We start from the raw sequence: 7,221 nt of genomic DNA on the forward strand, positions 1-7,221 counted from the left end.
CCTACTGGACTTCCTCCTCAGAGTCCTGGGGTACAGCAAGCATGAAGAGCAAAGATATGAGGGTGAAAAAGATGAAGGGTGAGAAAGAAAGGTAGAGCGAAAGGACAGGAGGAGAATGAGACTTTCCTGGACACTTCAAGGATGAAAAGAAATGATACCCAAAGCTGTCTTTTTTCTGTTCCTAGTCCTTAAACAGATAAATAATTTTTCATGTCAGAGGCAGGATTGAACAAAGGCATGGCAACCATGGGCCAGGGAGGGCCTTTTTCCAAATTAAACCACCATGATGAGGTATGAGAGGAGCTAAGAGCCACCTGAACCTGTCTCCTCACCCACAGACCCTACACTCACATGGCTTCCTGTGCTTTTGCTGGGCCCTGCGGCTCACCCGAAGAACCATGTGCATTGGGGCTAGGAAAAAGAGGTCCATGGTTGAGAGGGGTTGTTCCCTGCCCAGCTTCAGGCCTCAGGGTTTGCAGCCTTCTCCATGCTCAAAGTTGCCCCTCCCTACTTCCTCTTCTTAGATAGTGAAAGCAGCAACAACCTAGGTTGATGGTGCTGGGGACAGGAAATTCTCACCTTTGTGGAGAAAGAAAGCAGTAGAGTGATGTCTCCACTAAAAATGAGGGCAGGAATGGAATATGCACATGGCAATAGCCAAGACCCAAGAATGTACTGTCCCAAGCTTCCGGGGTTTTGTGAAGCTGTTTTTAGAGATACATTCAGGGATCTGTAAGTTTTTAGTTCTTCCAAGGTGGTATGATCAAGGGCGAGCTGTTTACTCCTTTCCTGGCCTGTGCTCTGATCTATGAGTGACCACAAGCTCTCTTTTTTGCCTTGGAACTGTCAGGAGGATTTCTTCTCCGCTGCCACGACAAGCTCTACCACGCTAGCACTCTTCACCCCAGGACCACCACCCAGACCTGTGACCCAGATCCAAGTACCAGCAAAGCAAGAGAAACCTGCACCAGCAAAGACATCCCTGAGATCCCACTTAGATCAGCCACTCATTACCCCCTCAGTCTGTGGACTGCAAGCTCAGGAAACAGTCGCCGCCCCGGCACCATGCTGGGGAACTGGGGCTGCGACCTAGCTTCTCTGTCTCACTGCAGAAAAAGACTTTTCCCACTAACCTTCTAAACTGAGACAAAGGGACATAATGTAATAGTACTTGGGGCAGACTTGGACTGTTCCTTTTTCAGTCTCCTTGGCCGGAGTTTCATCTAGGTCACACCTGCTAAATAGAGGTGCCCTCCTCCCGAGCTCTGTAGGAGCTCTGCATTGAAGGCCCAGGAAGGCCTACTCTAGACCTACTAGATCTGGTGGATTGTCTTGAGATAACTGTAGGAATCAGGTTACTTTGCCTTCCTTTTTCGATTGTCTTTTATTGTCCCTGTATTTAGAAGCAAGGAGGTAGAGGTCTATCACCCTCACTCTCTGTTCTTTCCTGTTGACTGGAACACCTGGGCTAAAGATGAGCTCCAGACTATGCTAAATGTCCCTTAGCTAACCCTGAAGTTATGTTCTTGCCCTAATTGTGCTTTGTGAGACATTGTGGTCAAATGACACTGAATAGAGAATCCTTTCTATTAACTGCTTTACATAAGATGCATTGTTTCATCCAGCAGGTGGGAACTGCCCTATGAAGAAAGCTGTTTTCAACCTCAGTGGGACAACAGTTTGATCACACTCTGAGCACTTTCCCTACTCAGGTAAAGAAAGATGCTTGCTTTCATTACATGAGGGCAGAACTGCATGCCATAAAAGTGATAATGGACAACTTGCCTCGCACTTGACCTGATGGAAAGGCTGCTGGATTTTTTGTTGTTTATTCATATCCTACTTTTTGTGACTCCATTTAGGATTTTCTTGGCAAAGATACTGGAGAGATTTGCTATTTTCTTCTCCAGCACATTTTATAGAAGAGGAAACTAAGGCAAACATGGTTAAGTGACTTCCTCAGGGTCACACAGTTAATAAGTGTCTGAGGCCAGACATAAACTGAGATCTTCCTGTCCCAGAATTCTAGCCACTTTACCACCTAGCTGCCCAAGGGTGTAAGCCAGTTGCAAAAAATGACCAAAGAGAGGCTTTCAAAGAAAAACCAGAACAAAAGATGTTCACCAGGGAACAAATAAAGAGAAGATGACTTGGTCATATGATCAGGGAGGACAGGTGCCCTCACAATGTTAGAGAAGTAATAACCACAATCTGGCCATTTTAGGGTCTCTAATGGGAAACTGATTGGAGGACAAGGACAAGAGTGAGATGGGATAGGCAGACATTAGCTATAATCTGTGCAATTGGAAGTAACTTCTGATTCAATGACATCACAGACCTACTTGAGTATTGAGTGGTACATGGTGGAAAATACTAGCCTAAGCCTAATTAATGCCAACCCTTTTTCGAATATTCCCAGCAGCGTGTATCAAATAGACAGCCCTTGCTTTAGGTATTTATGTTCTTCAGTTTTTTGATAGGACAACTATTCTTTTTTATTGCCTCTGATTCATATTTATTTAGTCTCCTTTTCTGCTATTCTTTTCTGTTTTTTTGAGCAGAATCAAATAGATTTTATAATTACTAATTACAATATAGTTTGAGGTCTGTTAATACTATATGTGCCCCACTCGAATCCTAATGATTTTTCCCCAGTATTTTCTTTGATATTCTAGATCTTTTGTTCCTCCAAGCAAATTTTCTGTTTTCTCTGGTTCTGTAAAGTATTCCCTTCATAATTTGATTGTTATAGCATTTAGTCTATAGTATCTTCATTTTTCTTAAAATTGCATGACCCAACCGTGCACACTGAATATCTCTTTACTTGTCTTCCTTTATATGTGTAAAGAATATGTCATGCTTCATTTGTATGAATTTTACATATATCTTGGCAGGTTAACACCCAGATATTTCAGCATTTTGTACTTTTTTAATGCAATTTCTCTTCTCTTTTCTTCTTGGATTTTGTTAGTACTGCATAGGACTGTTAATCATTTTTGCAGATTTAATTACCCTGCCACTTTACTCAAGCATTTTGCTCATTTTCAAGGACCCTAGTAACTGAGCTGAGGCAGAGTCAGTTTCTTTCAATCCCGTGAAACATTCTTTTGTTTTTCTTGGCCACAAGAAGTTTCTGGTTCTCCTTGTCCAGAATGTTTTGGGTCCAGCCTGGTGTGCATTTGTGAGCTTCCCCCCCGATGTGAACTCTCCTGAGACAGACTTCTGGGCCTTCAGGGAGGCTAAATGTGAATATACATTTCCGTCTCCTTCTACCCAGGCAGGAATTGGCCTAAAGTTGTTCTGACCCTTCCTTGCCTCAAAATCAGGTATGCCTGTTATTTGCAACTCTCTCTGGCTCTAACTTGAATCTTCAGGACACCCACTGGCTCTTCTTCTCTACTGTCTTCAGTCTCTGACCAGTATAATGATTTCAGGAGGGATCCCAGCTATGTTTCTTGCTTTCTTCCCAACTCAGGTTATACTCTGGACTGCTCCACCTCCTCACTCTTATCCCAGTGAGTGCCGTCCTTCCCTCCCCCATCTTTGCCACATCCTTTTTGTGATTTTTTTTCCTTATTAGAATGGAAGCTCCTCAAAAGTAGGAATCATCTTTTCTTGTACTTGTATTCTCAATGCTTAGCACCATGGTTGCCATATTGGAAGTGCTTAAGAAACATTTTACCTGTCTTGAAGAAGAAACTCCTTCTCCAAACAATAACTCAAGAAATTCATCCCAGCCACCACTCCCAAGAATGTCTCTTGATTACTGCCACTCAACTTTTCCCATCCCCCCTATAGATATGACTAAGTGACCCTCTTGAAGTGAATCTGAATACCCGCACCTCCTCTCTTGGCTACATTCCAGAGGGCCTTGTAAATAACAGCCCTATCTGGTTGAGAACAGTACTTTAGATATTAACTCCTTTGACCACTTCACCCAGACTTTCATTTATTTGGCTAAGAAACAATCTATTTCAGCCACCACCTGCCCAGAAAAGACTCAAAGGAGTCTGACATGTGCCACCATATGTCCCCTTTCTCTTCTGCTTTCCTCTACTTTCAATATCTGTTCTGTGGGCTCATTGCTGAGATTGACAAGAGACTCTTGGTAAGGTGAAGATTGGGGTTGGCCAATGGCCAATGACCAACTGGGGTTGAGCAGAGTGGGAAGGAGAGGTTTCTGGGTTTAAAAAGAAATATGAATTCTGAAGAATTTGTAGTATATGAGGATGACATTGGGGACTTCTCAAAGAAAGTCAGTGACTATCTCATGATATCAATCAATAATATTTCCCCAGGCTTGCTATAGGCTTGGCACTGTGCTAGGCACTGGAAATACAATTATACTGAAATGTTCCCTATTCCAAAAGAGCTCATATTCAATGGGAGCTATAATAAGTATATGTACATCTATTGATTTATAAAATAAGCATAAGGACAATAAATGTAAATAAATACCAAGTAGTTATCTGTAAGGGTGAGTGACACTAACAGTTTTAAGTATCAGGAAAGGCATCACTCGCCACCTGCCACAAGGTGAGATCTTGGAGAAGAGCATGAACATTTTAAGCAGAGGCTCCTCTCAAAATATCTCTTTCCAGCACTGATGCTCTGCCTGAATTCATTCCTCCATGGTGAGCATATTCCCACCCCATCAGGATCTCCCCATTCCAGTGATTTGGAAAGCTTAGTTGCCATTGTTCAAACCCTTTCTGCATCCTCCAGTGACCATTCCCTAATTCTTATCTTCCTTGATGCAAACTCCTCAGTCTCCCACTCTTTTAAAGACACCCATCTCTTCCACTGTGCTCTCTGAAATGCTTGTTCCATAGGTAATAAACTTGCTTTCATCTTAAACTTGTTCCTTTTTTCATTCCCTCCAACTTCTGGCCCTCACAGAACCTGGCTTTCTCTTAAGGATATAGCATCACTTGACTCCCTTTCTTGTCACATTCATTCACAGCCCCTGATTCAATGGTCATGGTAGAGTAGGTGAAATACTCCTTGTGCCCCATTGCCACTTCCAGACTTTACCTCTACCACCATCACTCAGTAACCTCTTCTCCTTAGAGTTCATTCAATCCAAATTTATCACTGCATTGAGGTTCTGTGAGTTGTTCATTACCAACCCTGAAGACATTCTGTTTGGTGCTTCAATAAGTCCAGTACATGGCTCATGGTCTTTCTATCCCTATTCCTGTCCATATACTAGGGCACTTCAACATACATATTGATACTCCCTCAAGTTCCCCAACTCAAGAGTTTCTCAGTCTACTCAATTCTCATGACATATTCCTCCACCTCAGCTACACACAGAGATGGTCATATCATCGATGTAGCCATCTCCTCTGCCTGAAATGCTAACCCTCCTCACCTCTGCCCCTTGATTTCTCTCAATTCTTTCAAAACAGTTCAAACTCCACCTTCTGTAGAACTTTCCCACCCTTCCTCCCTCCCTCTGCTTTCCATCTGGTATTACTGTCCATTTGTACGGGATATATCTTGCATGTACAGAGGTATTTTCATGTTCCACCTGTAGAACGTGAGCTGCTTGAGCAAAGTCTGAGTTTGTGTCTTTTGGTGCATCCTTAGCACTTAAGACAGTGCCCAGAACAAAATGCCTAAAAATGCTTTTTGATACTTGGCTGACTGACTGGATCAAATAGATGAAAAAGTACAACCCCAGAACCATAGACATCTGAAGGGATCTGCATTTTCTCAGCATCTCTGATACAACTAGCCCCTACAGGTAGAGAGCACCTTCCCATGACGTCTTCTCTGGTCCCCAGGTTGCAATTAACATTCAGTTCTATACTTTGGGAACTACCTTGAGCACATGGTGAATGAGGTCTCTCTCTATCCCACAATCCTTTGGGACATTCAACTTCCTTTAGCTTCATTCTGAACCAGAATGCAAAAAGAGACTCCTAAGTTCCAAAGCTAGAAGGGATATTAGGACAAATCTGTTCCAAACCTCTTGTTTAAAAGATGAGGAAACTAATGTCCAGAGAAACAAAAAACCTTATTATTTTCTACATGTTAGTGAGAGAGTCCACACTCTCACAGGACCTCCTACTGTTTCTCTTGCCACTGCAACATGCAAACAAGGCCTTAGGGTGCAATCCAAAGAATTATCTAAACTTCCACCAAAAGAACAAATATTCTCAGGAGGATATTACTTGGTGAAATTTGGTTAAAGTGCCATAAAAATGTGACTGATTGTGTGATCTGACATAACAATAATAGCATTAATATTGCACTTTAAGGATTACAAAGCACTTTACAAATAGGATCTCATTTGATCCTCAGTATGCCCATTTTATAAATTAGGAAACTGAGGCCGAAAGATGTTAAATGACTTACCCAGGGTCACACAATAAGTAAAGTGTCTGAAGCCAGATTTGAACTCAGACCTTCCTGCTTCCAGTTCTAGCGATCTATCCACTGGGCACCTTAATTTGGATGTACTCTTTGGCTGAGTTGGTCTTCATAAGAATGTCTGACTCTAATGGTTATGGCTGGAATTTTTAAGGGGCTCAGAGATATGTAGAGATGGAGTATAATTGGTGCATGGAGTAAAATTAGCCAATCTCTTTTGTGCCCAAGAAACAGAACTCAGGGGAGCATTTAGGTCCTTTCCTAGCAGGGTAGGACTATGGAACAGCTGAGCACATTGCATTCAGAGAAGATCCTTACTTCCTTTGAAGACTTTTTTTTTAAGTTCAATTTTAATTTATCGAATAAAACAAGCATTTTCCCAACAAATTAAAATTTAAAAAAAACGTGATTGCATATGAAACTGCAAATGTATTATGTACAACTTGCTATGCCACTTAAACATATAATAAAGTTACCTTGTAATGTTTTTCCTTTTTTTCTTCCCTTCCCCCTACCATATAGATGGCCGCCATTAGACCCAAATAGGTATACATTTATGTGTATGTGAGTGTGTGTGTGTGTGTTTGTGTGTGTGTAAAATTACTCTCTAACTACTTCTATCTATCAGTTCTTTCTCTAGGAATTTTAGAGTACTATTTTTGGTTCTGGCATGAATTAGAAACCATCATACCCTGAGTCAGGGAGCTGGAGCAAAACAACTCCCAAAGCTGATTTTCTGAACAATAACCAGGATGTTTTTTTGATGACAGAGGGTCCTATCACTATCATAATGCCATAATGAGCAGAACTAGCAAAATATTGTACACAGTAACAGCCACACTG

The sequence above is a fragment of the Vombatus ursinus genome, unplaced genomic scaffold, assembly GCF_900497805.2.
Source record: "Vombatus ursinus unplaced genomic scaffold, bare-nosed wombat genome assembly UNPS02012709.1, whole genome shotgun sequence".
Lineage (NCBI taxonomy): Eukaryota > Metazoa > Chordata > Mammalia > Diprotodontia > Vombatidae > Vombatus > Vombatus ursinus.